Genomic DNA, 15,973 nt, shown 5'->3' with positions numbered 1-15,973 from the left:
CCCATGACATATTCCCCAGACGCTGTTCCATTCTCCGTTAATCCGAACCACACGACATTTGCGTGGGAGGTGCAAACACGATTTTCAACGTGCTGGCCAGCGGCGGCGGCGCACTGCGAGGTTGCAGACGATTAGCGCATGCCGCCGTGCGTTCGCTTATCATGCGAACACAGCCTGAGGCGCAGCAGAAATGTGCCGTGACTGAGAAGACTGCAGCTCGCGCTGAGCACAAATTTCATTTTAGGGAGTGTAGTAATCGTAAATGCATATTTTTACGCCCATCCATGCTTCTGTTTGTTTTTCGCAATCATCTGATAACCGTATACCGCCGTTAGCTGCCGACTGCGCAACTTGTCAAAGGGTAATCGGTGGAAGCGAGGGGGAAAATACAGTAGACTCTCGATAAACGGAACTTCAAATGACCGAAAAAATTAGTTCCGTTTAACAGGAGTTCCGTTTACTCAGATAGATGTGTGAAAGTGCAAATTTATGTGCTTACACACTCTTAATAACATTCCATGGAACTCCAAACACTAGAAGGTGAATGTAGCTATAGTTTTTCAGAAAGCAAGAAAACTACAAAAGGTTTAGGCCCAGCATTCACCAAGTTGATTTGGCAACAATCAGCCGCTGTGCACAACAAAATGCATCACTTATTTTCGCTTGATTCCCTGGAACTGCATCTTCACAGAGGCTAGAGGCCTCAACTTCGCGAGTTCTTACGAGCCACCGAATTTAGAAGACGGCAACGCGGCAATGAAGCGCGAATAGCAACACGATGGCACGACCGAGGCGACAGGAGCTCATCCCTGAAATCGCGGCGTCTTGAATCAAGACCGAACGACTGAAACAAGAACTGCGATGTTGCATGCGTTGAGCTAACATGGCTGACCACTAACGAGACGAGGCTTACGAGGCTAACGAGGCTAAAAAAAAAAACGTGGAGGAAGGAAAAAAAAAACAAGAACGAAACAGCCGTATCGCAAAAATCTGATTCTCATGCCAATGGCTTTCACACGAAGTTTCATTTCTGGGTCCGTTTACACGGTTATGCGGAAATTTTAGTTCCGATTACCGAGAGTTTTTATGCATTATCTGAATACGAAACCAACCAACTTTCAGGCTACGGTTCCGTTTAAGCGGCAATTCCGTTTAAGCGATTTCCGTTTATCGAGATTCTACTGTAGTTGTGAAAGAGGTGTCAGTGGTGGTGTGGAGGAGCCCCGGAGCGGCACTGAGTAAATCTATGACACCGGAATGAAAACTGGAAGGGAAGGGGAAGGGGGGGGGGGGTTAGACATATACTGATTTGCAGTAAAAAAGAAAAATTATGTTATAACAGCAAAGGCACCGCAACGACGGGTCGCCTATCGCTAAGACTTCTGCGAGCGATCGAGCAAACACTCTCGGTTCTTAATTATTTCGCTATGTCAGCGTGGCCCTTGCTTCTAATGCTAAATAACAGCAAAAAGCGAAAAGCTGCGGGAAGTTTCTGCACGCAGGCAGGTTCTACAAAAGTTGTTGGTGTTGTTAAAACTTATTGACACGTACCTAAAAAAACCCAAAGTTCGGGGTTCTGGAAAAAAAAAAATCCCGGGCCATCTCCACTAATGTGAAACCTGGGGAGGGGCGAAGCATGCAGTGTATAAGTGTATTCTTGGCGCCTTGGCGCTTTTGCCAACGGAGATGAAACCGTTGGGGCGTACAGGTATACAGCTTGGCTGTAAAAGACTCTTGTCTTCGAAGCACGAAGCTCTCTAGCCCGAGGCGTAAACGAGTGTCCCGGCGTTTTTTTAGTACGTGTTACGAAGCGCTCCAGCGCGAGGCATAAAAGAGTGTCCCGGTATTTTTGTACGCGTTACGTTCTAGCGCGAGGCGTAAACGAGTTTCCCGGTGTTTTAGTACCGTTACTACATGCGACGAACGATGATTACAACGACGACGACGACGACAGGAGACGCCAACAGCCCCAGCCCTTAAGGGGCTTCGCCCCTAAAAATTAGATATACAGACGGGACGACCTGACGAACGTGAACCACCAAAGCTCGCCACCAGGCCGCTCGGTCCGTTCCCACTGGCAGCGCAAGCTATAGCTTTGGAGAGAAGACAGGGGAGAGAGTGAAAAACAATTTTTATTGGATGAACCAGCGGATGACAGAGGCCCACTCACTACATGTATAGAGAAATATTATGCCACTGTAGATGTAGCAGAGGAGAGGGAGGAGGTGAAAGGGATTTAGGACGAGTTGAAAGTGGTGGTTGCGAACCAGAACAGTCCCGAAGAACATGCGGCGTATTGGGAAAGCCGGGACACTTAGAGCACCGTGCAGGGCTGTGATGGCCTTCTAATCGAATGTGGGGGGGGTTGAAGGCTGTCTGTTTGAGAGTGAGGATGAAGAGTCCGCTTATCTCGTACTGAGAGTTGTTTTCGTGTACTGATTGCTGGAAATAGCCTAATCTAGCGCCCGCCGTATACGCACAACTACATAATGGTTTTTCAGACAGATTCGTAACTCATGTTGCCCATCCAAAAGCTTTTTAGACTTTAGACTACGCTGTGCTTCGCCGCCTATGCTTCACGCTTAAAGGGGCCACGAAGACAAAACCCAAGTTTGGTTCATTACAAAGACTGGTGTCCTGATAACCATGATACCAATTTTATCGCAAACTTCAAACAAACAATGGAGATATTAGGGAAAACAGATGCAGCAGTGGCGACTCCCCAGCCACTTCCGGCAATTTCTCTATGACATCACAGAATCTTATTTGTGTGACCAGGACTGGTAAATCGAGGATGCCCTATGTTTCTGTGCTGGCCCATATAACGTGACTCCTGCCGATAACACGTCACTGTAGAGCGCGAAATTTGAAAGTTCCTAAATATTTTTCGCGTTTTCTCAAATAAAAAAGAACGCTTCTTGTGCCTGGGATAGAGCTGAGTGAATTTCCGAAAGCTAGTTCTTTCAATTTTAAAAAATTGAAAGGACTAGCTAAAGATTGAAGGAAACTTGAACGAAAAAAAATTGAAAGAAAAAAATTTTTTAAATGAACTAACTCACACAACAGTAGAACTTGTTAGTTTTTTCAAACTGAAAAAAAAAGTTTATTTTGTCTTCATGGTCCCATTAACCAGCCATAGGCAAACTTCAGCTTCGGGAGATGTATACAAACGGCGTAAGCGAACGTAACTTAGCTGATACACTGACGGTGCGCAGGGATTTATACACACCCCCCTAACACCCCCCCCAACACCCCCCAGAAGGACTGCGACACCCCCCCAAAAAGATTCCACAACCACAAGCACCCTGCCTAAGGATTTATACAACACCCCCCCCCCCCCCCAAACATCCCACCGACACCCCCCCAAAATCGAAATTCTGCATAAACCCCTGGTCACGGTGGTATCAACGTTAGAAAATAGAAAGAGGAGGTATACGACTTGTATCCAAGGTAGTGTGCGAAGCAGGGCAAGTCAGTAAGGATTACGCTAAGCATCGTACGCTAACGACCCGGCCATTCAACCCACTCCGCATTTCTTTTCCCTACGCAAGAATCTAAAATTTCGCACTACTTGGACGCTGTGATCCGGGAGCGCATCGATGAAGGGGACGATATCAGCATCCCGGCGTTGCTCGGGGCAAGCGACCGCTGGAAAGAAACATTCTTTTCGCTACTGTTTTGCTGCACGGGTTTCTCGATCACGCCCCGCAGCGCCCGCGTTGTCCGCCTGGCCTCGAGAGAAAACTTGAGCCCTTTCTCTAGCCTATCGCGTGGCAACGCACACGCGATCGGCGAGGCTACATACGTGTGACATTGCAATCTCCTTCGTCTCTTATCTATTTAAAAACGAACGCTTCCTTGTAGCACGGACATATTTCGGTGATTCACCCCACGCCGTGTCGGATAACACTGCACGTGCTTGATCCCTACAGTAGCGGGAAATTTGAGATTGGATGCGATTGCGTGTGTAGGGGAAATGCGAAGCAAGTTGAATGACCGGGTCGATCACGTACGGTGCCGAGCGTAAGAGATTATGTGGGAAACGCTAGCAGAAATAGAACAATCGGGAGCAACGAATGGCGTTAAGATGCGCTCATATCCTTCTTGCACGTATGCATTACGCACTGTGGGACATTGAGTGGTGGGGCTGTCTCTGTATAGCAAGCGATAATGCGAAGTGATGTAACATGCAGCGTCTCCGAATGCCCTACACTCTTTAAATGAGGGTCGTGGCACTTACTAACAGAACGCTAACCAGTTACTTGTCACAGGATGCACTACGTTCTTAGTGCTTTTATTAACTAGCCATGCACGACCTATTAAAAAGATACGCGTAACAGTGTGGATCGGCTGAGCGCGAAGCACGACATACACACATATGATTCAACACGCATATATCACACTTAGACAAGAAATAAATTGGGCGAGGGATGCACGAAGAGAGCGAGCATAACTTAGTTACCTTGGAAATACATTCGCTCTTGCTTTTATAGCCAGCAGCGGAAAGTCATCTGATGGAGTCTGGGGGCTCATCGCAAAAATCAAATATTTAAGGGAAAATTTTGGAAATGTGCATTTTAGTTTTAGCACATACCGATCAGCATGTGGATTTGCAAAAACATTTTAATCGTGAAGTACAGTGGGAAAAATGCTGTAGTTACTGTGTACAAGAACTCATGTGATTTTGTTACTGTCAATGCACGTTGGTATCAAACAAGCAGCACTTACGAAGTGCACGGCCTAGATTAGTAACGACAGCATTTAGGGTTCATAGTTAGTGCAGGACCTACGTACCCTTCTGAGGGGTAGTAAAGTTCCTAAAGAGTTGACAAATAGAAGCCGTTACTACCTTCTTACTAGCATTTTTGTTGAGGGTATAGTTCGTTTTTTGTCTCGTAACCAAGTAAGCAGTGAAAACTTTCGATTATCGGAGTGTCATATGACATCATTATGCCTGTAAGTGGAACTTGCAATGAGTGGCACGTACTCTGAAGGACTGCAGAGCATTCCGTAAAGATATGCATGCTTGCCGAGTGGTTTCTTATGCATGCACGTACTATAGCACTGTTTGTAGTTTGAGACAAAAATCGGTGTCGTTCAAGAAGACTTGATCTCTAGAAAGTGGCATTTATTCCGAAGTGGTGATAGGCGCTAGGGTTAAAAATGGGGCGTCATTCCTTTCTGTACTATGGAAAAGGGTGAAGAGAGCATGTACTGTCCGTCTGTCGGCAAGAGCTTCTCCGTTGCCTTCACTCCGAAGTGCATGGATATATGTCGATATTTGGGGGACATTATCTTCAAATGCCAGTGCTCAAATGTAGATTGTACGCAAACATCACAACCAGACGTACGACTGGGGTGAAATTCGTCCTTCATTTGGTTGGCGATGTTTTCATGCAATGTGTATTTGCAACCAACTTCCCACCCATCGTTGAAACCCTGCCTAGAGGCTTCTTGGCGCTTTGGAGGAAGAATAGCTTCTGGTCATCAAAAAAGTGAATAGACTGCATGGGTGCATTTGTGCGGTAACTCGGGTCTCAAATGTCTTGTTGATTCAAGATGGCGCTGTGACTGGCATCGTATGGCGCTGTTGCATAGACCTGATTTGAGCACAAAGCATAAAGGCTCCACAAAACCTAGGAGGTTGGGTGCCACAGCCTCCCGGCACTGCACCAGACGCTACAGAATAAAAGGCCTCGAGCGGCAAGGAACAGCAGTTTGTGTGTCTTTCGCGGACTTCCGAGGGGGTCTTCGATCTCCTAAACCGTCTCGGGGGTTTCTACTAAGCTTTTTGATACTAAGCTTTTTGATAACTCGCCTCAGAGATATGCTTCACTCTAGATTCCACTTGTTAAGGCGAAATGAAGCCATGGGGGATAGTTCTGTATTTGCCCACGCACATCCAGATCATCGTAAGGCTCGCTTATTTCGTACATTCGCTACCCGGAACTCAGTACAGACGTAAATTTCCGCCTTTCCTTGTTTACATCCAGCGCAAAGACTGCCTACATTGTTGGTGCAAGCACAGCGCGGCAGTTTTGTTCGTTCTCTCAGCTGTGACGAACAAAGTAGAGTGGATCAACTGCCGATCTCCAGCATGGCTGCAGTGCGCCTCCAGAGCTCAAACGCCGCATAATTATAGTGCGGCGCCGTCTGAACAATCCTCGCGTAAGAACCGTTTCATGCGCTTTCTAAAACAACAGGGCATCAGCGCCGCTTCCCGAGCTTTCTACTACGACGCCCTGGCTGCCTAGGCTGCCTGCAGTAAAAGTGAAACGACCTCAGGCCTTCACGCGACTGGGGAATTACACCCCGCCCCCCTTTCGACTTAAGCCTTTCTACGCTTTTCGTTTTTTTTCTGTTTATCCTTGCGCACGGCGGTGAAAGTGCCTGTCCAGGCGCTCGAGATGCGCCGCATAGACTTTCCTCTCCGACATCGGTCGTCTAATACGTCTATCTATATATACGATGTCGCCTTCCTTTTGCGTGAGCGGGCTGTCCTATAACGCATCACTTGTACAAAGCGTGAGCACACTGCACGCATTCACTGTCGTCTGCGGAGAAGCTTCGGGACCAATTTCGACCGTCATCGGAGCGCGGTGGGAGACAGATTATAATATACCTCGTCTTATGCAGCTGTGAGCGAACAGGCCATCACGTCATCGCTTCACGAGGCCCGAAACAAAACGAGTTCTAAATAAAGGTTATTGAATAGTGTAAGCGCGAAGGGGGCGACAAGAGACGGTGTGCATCGGCCTCGCGTGGTCGTGTCTCTGCCTTCAGCCACCGCTCGTCTTTAATCTGGTCCTCTTAGCTCGCAGGGCTAATGCACGTCTCTTCTCGAACTGGCCAACACCCAACAGACAAATAGGCTGGTTGCAAATGCTCCTTTCCTGAAACAATGATGGTACGGTCCGTTTTTCTAAATGCATGCTTTTTTGGAGTCATTACCAAAGCTAAAACGTGTCTTATCGCGCGGGGCAAACAAATAAAACGGGTATGAACGGAGTTGTTGGTCCGTCTTATACCAAGCGGCGCTGGCCTTGCACGTATACGCTATATCTCTGCTGCTAAGCGCCGAGCTCACGAAGTGAATCGTCCGTCCGATTCCTGATAGGACTTGCCGCAGGAGCAGTGTGTGCTTTTTCTATTTTCAACTTTTTGTTTTTACGCTGTGAAGCCGTTCAAATCTTTCGGTGGGGACACGTATACAGTGTAGGGCTCCTATACCGAAAGACCCGCCACTGGAATGTGCGACCCGCTGGCGAGAGGGAAACTGATAGACGCGTGCGAGTTTTGGCGCTACAGCAGGTTGCTCGGCTTTCCCGCGTAAAACAAACGCCGGCTCGCCAACACGGACCTGGGGGGCCACGCACTGCTTAGTCTTGAGGCAATTCGCATTCATATCTACGCAGGCCGCCCCACTTTTGAATGACCTCGAAGTTGTTTTGTATATGTTATGCCGCAACACAGACGTCGATGTAAACTTCTCCTTTTTGGTGTGCGGTAGCAGAGGCTGTGTCCGGGTCGGGACCCAACCGGTATTGTGACGTCATCGCTGGAGAGATCTGTGGTTCCACGTGTAGAGAGAGAGAGAGAGAGAGAGAGAGAGAGAGAGAGAGAGAGAGAGAGAGAGAGAGAGAGAGAGAGAGAGAGAGAGAGAGAGAGAGAGAGAGAGAGAAAGCGATTGATATATGGAGAGACAACAAATCCTCCAAAAGTAAAAAAAAAAAAACGAGTTCAAGGCCATTCCGTCCTGCTAATGTGGTTGACCAGCGGAGCTGTAAAGTAATTAACACTTAGCAACGACGGTCACAACGGCCTTGTTGTCGCTATGACTATACATTGATCAGGATATTTGCAACTGAAGACGCATTCTTGTGTAATGTTAAATCGATGCACGTGCGCCGCTGGGTGGTTGTTTGAGCCGGATCGATGTGGCGTCACAAGCGAAGTAACTCCAAATTCGAAACGTGTAAACCACTCTCTTTTCGGTCCCGACCAAGGAGGTTGTATAGAACTTCTGGAGTGGAGATGGTGCTCGAAAACTGACGCCGACGGCCGCCATCTTGCCGTGGGTAGAAAACTCGTTCCGCGGTAGCAGACGCAATGCATTCGTCGCATAATGTACTTGTTTTTGTGGCGGGTTACGTTATACTTTTGCTTCCGTTCTTTTTTGTTTTCTTTTGTTTTGTTTTGCAAGTTGATTCTCTCATGCGGCTACCTTCAAACGCACCGAGCTTTTCTTGCGCGTTCATTTCGCCGCATGTGGTTTCGGTTATGCTCCCCTCTCCGTGTTTCTAGTTAAGCGTTTCGCAAGTCGCCCGTGCGTGCGCCGGGGGCGCACACATCTGGTAATTATTTACATTTTTGGGCGCTTACAACTAAAATAAACAGTAGACACAATGACATTTTTTTCTGCCCCATGTGTCGTTCTTCCGAGTTCTCTCTTGCCAAAGAGCAGAACTCGTGTTCGTTCGATCCTCGTTCGCGGATGGATGCTCCAAAGGTGTAGAAAGCAGAAATGGTCTGCTCGTGCGTCGCGTTCGGCTGCGCTAATCGCGCGAAGAAGGCGTCGGGGATCACCTTTCATCTGTAAGTACTGAGGGTATCTGTTTGTTTTGGGTTTCGAGGGCATTACTAGTATTATAACGTTATGAGTGCACGTTTGCCCGCCGTTTGTGCGTGATGTAAAGGAAAAATTCGCCGTAGCACCTGCCGTCCGCTTACTGAGCATACCGTACGCGCTTTTTTACGCAGATATGCGAATGTTTCCGCTCGTAGTTGTGGTGGTCCTGTAGTCGCTTGGCTGCGCGAAATCACATGTTTGTAACTATGTGGGGCGCAAATTGTTTTTCCGCACTAATTTAAATGCAGAGTATTGCTAAGGCAGTTACCGTCAAAAATCAAGGCACTCTTGTTTTATACATTTCCTTTACATCCGGCCATACGTGAATACACTGACGTTTCTCGTTAGCGCTGTTTCGTAGAAGTCTTTGATGCACCGCAATGCTCTCCCGCGTTCTTCATCCGCGTGATTTTCTTATCAATAGCACGCTGCTCGCGTCCGAACTTGCGTGGTCAACGAGGTTGTGAATGTGATTGAGTAACCTTCTGCGAGTAGTTTTCTTATCAATAGCACGCTACTATTGTGCCAACGTGCGCGGCTAATGTAGTCGTGCATCCAATTAAGTAACCATCTGGATTTGAAAAATAAAGTCAATGGGAGTCCCATGCCTTCTGTAAAGTGCACGCGGAATAAAAAAAACCTGCTTTAATGTGCTTCAGTGTGTGCCAAATCCATTTCGCAAAATACGATTGAAAAGCTGGAAATAGACCCGCCGCGTTGGCTCAGTGGCTAATGCACTGTGCTGCTTATCCCTAGAACGCGGGTTCGATTCCCTGCCGCGGCAGCCGCTTTTCTGGTGAAGGCGAAAAGCGAAAACTACTGTGTGAACGAGATTTCGGTGCACGTTAAAGATTCCCCAGGTGGTCAAAATTAATCCGGAGCCCTCCACTACGGCGCGCCTCATCGCCTGCGTTGCGTCAGCGCGTTAAACCCCACAATTAATCAATCAATCAACCAATCAATCAATCAAAAGCTCGTGCTTAATTTGGTCTTCGGCAAGGGCAAAACTGGGCATATGTTGTTTAAACCAGAAAACGTGCATTTGCACTACACATAAAGATTGCAATATCCTGATGGATATGATTCTTGCAGTACTGCTTAAAAACCATTCGAACCGCTACTGCATTATTATTTATTAATCCTTAATGAATAAGCATTCATTAATCCTAGCCACGCTGCTAAAAGAAACAAGCGTCAAATAATCGCGCTTTCTCGTGTCCCGCACTTCCAGCGTGAAATCACGGCTAATAGTAACCTTATAACGTGGAATCTCTTGCCATGGAGCGCAACATGAGGTAATTTTAATGTTAAGGGGGCGGTTTATAGCCTTAGCTATACCGAATAAACGTTTATTGAAATAAAATCAGGGGTGGTGCCTTTAGCATAGCGCTGCGCGTTTTCCGGCATCGACAGCTCTGTTGACCACCGTAAGATATACACAGGCGAACTCGCTGCTTGAACCATATCTTACGTCAGAACCTTACGCGTAAGGCAAAATTCAGTCTGCCCTCAAATATCGTAATCGATATACTAGCTTACCATCGTTTTCTCCCTTGTAAAGCCAAAAAAACGCGACCGCAATTCAGCGTCCCTGCCGGCGCAGCGCCTTTTCTACCCACGGCAATATGGCCGCCGACCGGTTCGCCCGGCTTCACCTCCCCGCGTTGCCCGCTATAGGCGGCCTCCACTCCAGAAGTTTTATACAACCTCCTTGGTCCCGACACATTAACTTTGAGATCAACGACTTCGACCATAAGGGTAGTGTCATGGCAACTAAACCGCCGTGCTGCGACAATAGCCATTCCTAGACGTCTTTCAATCTCGGTTGATGTATGGAATCGGGGTGTAGACGTAGCCGTACTGGTGGAGAATCGGTGCACGGCACCTTTAAGCACCTGCTACACGTCCTCAACACTTGGGAATTTCCGGCGTCCCGGGCGTCCTGTACACGTGGCCTACCCATTACGATGAGGCAAAAGAAGGGAAATTCAAAATGGAGAAGGTCGTCTTTTTGTTTTTTGCTGCGTGCTCAGCCGGCTCGGACTCCTGTGACAGTATGCTGCCTACAAACAATCAAACAAACAAACACACACGCGAACGCCTCGCTTCAAAGCAGCGCGGATAAAGTGTGCTTTGCCTCAAGACGTTTTGATATGTGGGCATCGAAAAATTTGTGGAAACACCTATGGAGACCCACCCTAATACAGTTCCTCTGTAAAAATGGATACAAAGGTGGTGATGATTGGTAGTACAACGATGCAAAGAACATGGATTGTATGCTTTTGCCTTGCACACCACTATGCACCCATAGCAGTGGCTCTGTGTCAGGTTTTTGAACCAAAGTAGGCCGCCCGGCTGCTCGAACATCTATACCGGGATTGTACCCTTCGATTTCCCCTACCCCCCTCCCTATCATATTTCCAACCTAGGGGCGCATCGATTGATTGATTGTAGGGTTTAACGCGGCCACGCAACGCAGGCGACGAGGCGCACCGTAGTGGAGGGCTCCGGATTAATTTTGACCACCTGAGGATCTTTATCGTGCGCCGAAATCTCGAACACACGGGCGTTTTTGCTTTTCGCCTCCATCAGAAAAGCGGCCGCCGCGGCCGGGAATCGAACCCGCGACCTCGTGCTCAGCAGCGCAACGCCTTAGCCGCGGCGGGTGGCGCATCGACGCCAGACTCCGGATTGCTATAAGCAACGCGCGTGCGCTATACTACAGCATGCCTCAACACCGAAAGAGGGAAAGTTAACGCATGTGCAATCTCCCTCCTAGATCACCCAATTGCGGCGTGTTGCATTTATTTATCTATCAAGGCGAAAGCGTCACATTTCTCTTTGATTGGTGAGCTTGAATGATCCCGATGTCAACGCGGTTGAGGCAAAAACCCCGAAAGGCCGCAATCCAGGGCCTGCTAGCCGAGTATATGATGATTCCCAAAGTTAATTAACGGTTGGTTAATGCTCAATAGTAATGATCATTAGTGAAGTGTATTAAGAATAGAATTAGTGGATTAAAGTGGATTAATACAGATTAAGGATGCTAAAATTGCGTGGATTTTGTGTAGACGGGAGGACGTGTATATAAAAGACACTTGTCACAATAGTACGCCAGGCTTTCGCCTTCAAAGCACGTAGGCAAACGTTGCCCCGAAAATTGCTTTTATTTATTTATTTATTTATTTATTTATTTATTTATTTATTTATTTATTTGCTGTTCGCAGTCAGGACCTACTTCGGCCTGAGCGTGATCAGTACGATGGCCGTGGCTGAGAAATTTAGAATGGCATGTGTTGTGTGGTGATGCACTCCTTTTTTTCCGTTCTTTCTTGTTTCGATACGCCGCAGACGTTCGCAAGGCACGAAGACAAAGCGAGAGCTATTGCTACGTCGGCTCCCTACAGGAACACGTTGGCGACCCCAGAGGGCCGTGAGACCGAATTCCGCTACGTCGTCTTCGGCGCCTGAGGGCGTGCTTCGTTCGACGCTCGCGTACAGAACTTGTCGTTTCGTACATGGCCGCCTTTCGCTACCCGGACGATGTCTCTTTTTCAATTTTTCCTCTCAAGTTCTTCTTCCTCGACTCACGCAAACACGCTCGCACTGGAGACTCGCGAGTACTGTGTGAGTTATAGCACAACAGTTGGCGCTATTCGTGGAACCTATCGCAAGGCGCCTGCATTGTAAGCCGCATGCTGTACGTACATACGTTACGGGTTTGCGTGCGCCCACCGTATTCTCGTCAGCCACCCGAGCTCTCCGCGAATCCACGGCCGCCCTCAATCGACCATGATGGCGCGCTTTTTGAACTGCTTTTAATGTCATTAGCATTCTTGCGCCCTTTACCTAGTTTGTCAGTCTGTCGGTTTCTGTACAACCATTACCTCGCAGTATGACGTCATCTTGACCTTCGCACAAAGAATGGTTGAGGGGGTGGAGGGGTGGTAGGAGGTACCGGATGGAGGGGAGGGAACCGAGGGAAAAGAGACGATGCAACCTTCATGCCAGAGAGGCCGGAGGGAGAGGAAACGTTAAGGGAGAGGAGTTCGTCGATCAATACAAATCTGCCCCACAACGCCGGAAAAATTCTAACAGCATACTATTTACAGTCATCAAAGATGGTTACTGCCTGAAATTTTTACTTCACACTGAGTCAGACCGGTAATTCTACGTCATTTGACGTTGAGCGCAGACTACAAGACACACGTTTAGTTCCTGTAACTTAGCGGATACGGCAGACCCTAAAGCGGCCATTCAGACGAAATGCAAGTAGGTTTTATTCGAAAGATTTGGTGTTTTATAGTGCCCTCAGCGCTTGTCCGGCAGCAAACGATGCTTTACTCACTGAGAAATTAAACATGTTTTAAGCCAAAATTTCAATTCTCCCGCTAAATCGTGTTTCTTGACGTCGAAAATGACGTACCCAGGGCAGGGCCTTAATTAAAACTACTGATAGTCTGCTGACTAGGGCTGTTAACATCTCACAGAAGGCCGTTTGGTTATCTTGCTTATCTTCAACTTTCATGGATGGTGCTCTAATAGCGCTGAAGTACCATTCGCACTTTGCTTCTGGCCGGACTTCTACACCTGCCGTATTTTTATTGCGGTTCATAGTCATACTAATCGTTTCCTAAAACTTAAGCTATGACTCGACAAACATGGTCATGTAAGCGACCGTGCCGCTTACGGCAGTTGGTTAAGTGTTGTCAGACAAGCCCAACATGTCCAACAGCTGTGTTAGGCAGCATCAGCCGGCAAAGTGCCGCACTAACTGCTTCGGTTCTTACGTGTTCGTTTGTAACAATCATTGCTTACCTCACCCTTCTTACTGATATAAAAAGAATGTGCCCTAAATCTAAGCCCAAATAGCTCGTTCGGCAAGCTTATAAGCCCTGCCTAACTTTCGTTTGCTTTTGCCGGCCTCAGCCAATCGCACAGCTGCCCATAATACTTCATAGGTTCTAGTGCGGGAAATGAGCTCGTGGGTGCACCCATACTCTTTTTTCCTAATAATATAGCTTATTTTAGTAAAGCTCGCGTTAAAAGTGGTGCACACAAGTTGGTGTGAAACGTTTGTTAGTCACACGGTCAACGTAGCTTTGTGTGTCTATCCTAAATGAGACTCAGTTTTTCTGATAGTGGGCCGTTAGAAGTTAGTTGGTCTCGTTCACGTGACTAGAGTAAGTAGCGCGTCAAGCTTGTCCTCAAGGCTCCGCCGTGCGGCCGACGGGTTACCTGGTCCTGCCGAAACTTCCTGGTATTAGTAACAAAACCACCCCAGAAGTAAGATACCAAAGGGGTTTTCATCACGCGGTCAGCGCTACCAAATGGTTACCCTAAATAGTCCGGTCCTGCTCACATAAATAAATAGGTTACTACGTATACGGACATGGCGTTATTTATGTACATCTTTACACCCAACGGTTCATTGGCAAATTCTGCATCAGGCGTCATTACTTTAGCTGGCACCCAAACGCACAAAGAAAATCTCCCAAATTTTTCTAAAAAATTTTCTTAATCGTTTTCTGTTTCCCATTGCGTGAACGTAGTTGTCAAAATGATTTTGTACGAAATTTTTCTTAGGTGTAAGCTAACCTTAAAGTTTTAATTTCTGTAGCACAGAAGGCCCCAAGTTAATTGTGCGCCGGAAAATCGTACACACTGTGCATACTGTTATAAGAATCCACCCTGATGTTTCCTCGTCTCATGCGAAGCTTCGCGCGAGTCATTATTTCGTGTTGAGAATTTACTGGGTTAAGAAAGCATAAAACAAGACAATTTCGCCATTTAAAACATTCTTAACCTTTCGGCTACTTTTACGCTTCTGTGCGACTAAATATACCTGTGTTCAGAGTGCAAAGTTTTTAAAACATCGGGATAAAAGCGTAAAAGTAACCCCCAAAAATTCTCAAATTTACTGAAAACTCAGCTATGGCTGACATTCAGGCCCATATCACGCATGCAGACCCTCATAGTCAAAACATATAGAATAATTTTAACACAAGGACATTTAAGCCGAGGAAATATCTCTTTAGAGTTCTTTTTAAGCCAGCCGTTATATTACCTTTTTTTATCTTCGCCGCACGACGCAGATGCTTTGCCAGGAAAGCAGCACGCCGCAATCTCATTCGCACCGAGCATGCACGAAGCGCGCACCGTATTGTGCTGTTAACTTTATGTGAGTTTTCGTAGTTTTAGGTCGCTGACTGTGTGGAAAACCATATAAAAAGACCATTAGTCTCAGTGCTGGGAACAACCGTAAACACTATAATGACATCGATATCACGCATTAATGAAGTGCTTGCTCAAATTTGCGCCAGGGTTCTAACTTACAAGAAAAACGAAAAGCAGTGGCATTGAAAGAGAAAAAAAAAACAGTGACATTGACAATTTCCCAACGACAGAAGACAACGTTCATAGTGTGTTGGAATAAAGTTTACCCTTAACTCCTTCATGAGTCTCATGCGCGACACCCTCGCGTATCGCAGACAACCAGCACAACAGCCAGGTCTCTGCGACGTGTCATTTTATTTTAGAGGATTTCCAACTGCAACTGTTCACGGAAAAAGATACCCAAAAACAAACACCGCATGTTTATGAACTGACGCTCACACGTCCGGCCTCATTCGTGTGAACATGATACAAGCTACTTTAAATATAAACAATCAAACAACAACGGCGTGCCTTCTAGAATCACAAAACAAAGTTAACACATGGTTCTAAGGCTGGCAGACAAGCAGGCGGGTGGGAGACGAAATTGTCGCGTTTAAGTAGCCTAAAAAAGACTTTGTCTTCTTAGGTCTTCTGACCCGCCGCCATGTCGGCGCACGAGGACGCGTGTTCGACCCCGGCCGCATCGGCAATTTTTTCTGCTAGCGCCGAAAAACAAACAACAAAAAATGGCCGTTTGGCGAGGTTTTGATCCACGTTAGAAAAAGGTGGCAAAATTGATCTGTAGCCCTACACTACAATACGCCTCACAGCCCTGGTTTAGCTTCGGCGCGTTAAAACACCATTCGAAATCCTTCAGCACATTCGTCTCAGGGGGTGTTGGGCTCATGCATTTGTTTGTGCACCAACTCGTGTCTCGTTTTTTCTTCTACAAATTGGTTTATCACCCACTTTTACTAACTGTACTTCAGCAGCGCATAAGTTTCCATTTGCCTTTTTTGCTTGTATGTACGGGCGAAGTCAATAAGAGGCCTCCAAGGGGATTTCTCAAAGAGTTCGTGGAGTCATTTAACTTTCTTGAGTTCCACCTGGTTCAATCAAGCCCTCCCTGACCACGTTTGCATTCCATAAGAGGCCTATGCCCACGTATCCACCATCCAATACTGAAAA

This window comes from Haemaphysalis longicornis, unplaced genomic scaffold (assembly GCF_048455015.1).
Source record: "Haemaphysalis longicornis isolate Haplotype H1 unplaced genomic scaffold, Haemaphysalis longicornis Haplotype H1 scaffold_9, whole genome shotgun sequence".
Lineage (NCBI taxonomy): Eukaryota > Metazoa > Arthropoda > Arachnida > Ixodida > Ixodidae > Haemaphysalis > Haemaphysalis longicornis.
This window is presented reverse-complemented; position numbering follows the sequence as displayed.